This window comes from Tupaia chinensis, unplaced genomic scaffold (assembly GCF_000334495.1).
Source record: "Tupaia chinensis unplaced genomic scaffold, TupChi_1.0 Scaffold000622_1, whole genome shotgun sequence".
Lineage (NCBI taxonomy): Eukaryota > Metazoa > Chordata > Mammalia > Scandentia > Tupaiidae > Tupaia > Tupaia belangeri.
The window spans coordinates 8,180,908-8,182,368 of NW_006160142.1; positions in this window are offsets into that span (position 1 = coordinate 8,180,908).

Consider the following 1,461-nt stretch of genomic DNA (forward strand, 5'->3'; position numbering starts at 1 on the left):
TTAACAGAAAACATGTGAAAAATCCCCTTTGAACATCCTTTATAATTCATCCTCTTTTCATTCTTCCTAGAGGCAAAATTCAGTCTAAAATTGGTGTGTATCTTTTTTATTCATAGTTATAAATGTGTGCATGCAAATCTATAGAACATTGTTCATGAGTTTCATATATTTACATATATATATTCCTATAATTGTTTCAGTCAACATTCTTTTAGAGATTTATATATGTTAACTCATGTGGATTTAATTCACACGTTTTAGCAGCTACATAAGTTTTTACTGTAAGAATGTATTTCAATTGGGAGCCAGCAGTTAGCATAATGGCTATGTCGCTGGACTCGCACGTAGTCGAACGCGGTTCGTGTCCCGGACCCAGTGGCTTAAAACTCATGCCGGGCACGTGTGCGTGCGTGCCCAAGATCCCGAGAGGAGAATGGAGGAGAAAGGATTGCAGCATGACCATCACCCCTGGGGGGTGATTTCTCGCTTTCTGTCTCTATGTCTCTCTCTGTCTGTCTGCCGAGTGTATGCACCCTATAGCGAAAACCTCTCAAAAAAAAAAAAAAAGAATATATTTCAATTTATTACTACCCAAATTAATAACATTTAGATTATTCTAGATTATCTGGCTATTGCAAATAATGCTAAATAAAAATCTGTGTGCGATGTCTTTTTTTTTTTTTTTTGAAGAGGTTTTTGCTACAGGGCGCGTGCACTCGCCAGAAAGACAGAGAGAGACAGAGAGACAGAAAGTGAGAAATCACCCCCCCAAGAGGGGATGGCCACGCCACAGTCCCTTCTACTCCATTCTCCTCTCGGGATCTTGGGCAAGCATGCACATGTACCCACCTTGAGTTTAAGCCACCTGGTTTGGGACTCAAACCATAGTCGACTACATGGGAGTTCAGCGACATAGCCATTACGTTAACTGCTGGTCCCTGCAATGTCTTTTTGTGTCCGCTTGTGCCAGTTTCTTTATTTTTTTAAAAAAAAAAATCTTTATTTTTAAAATTTACATTTAATCACTATATATCTTTACAGTGTACAGCATTACATTTTCCAGCATGAATATGGTGCATATCAGTCAAGACAAAGACATTACCATAGACATTATCATCAGCAAATAACTTTATTTTTGTGTCAGTTAAATGTATTGATTTTCTTTTCCTCTGTTCCCTCCCTGACCCTTCTACCTACCCCCACCCATATTACCCCTGTCTGTACTATCTCTAGCATCTACACTTGCCCTCCCTACTACTATAACTTCCAAACTTTCATTTTCTGCCATATAGCACAAACCTTGGGTATCTATTGAGTGGGGACATACAAAGTCTGTCTTTCATACTCTGTTCTAGAGTTTCTGGAGTATATATTTAGAGGTTAAATTGCTTGTTTGCAGGATGAGAAATGTCTATAGCTACAAGATATTGCCAGATTATTTTCCAGAGTGGTTGGGCCTAC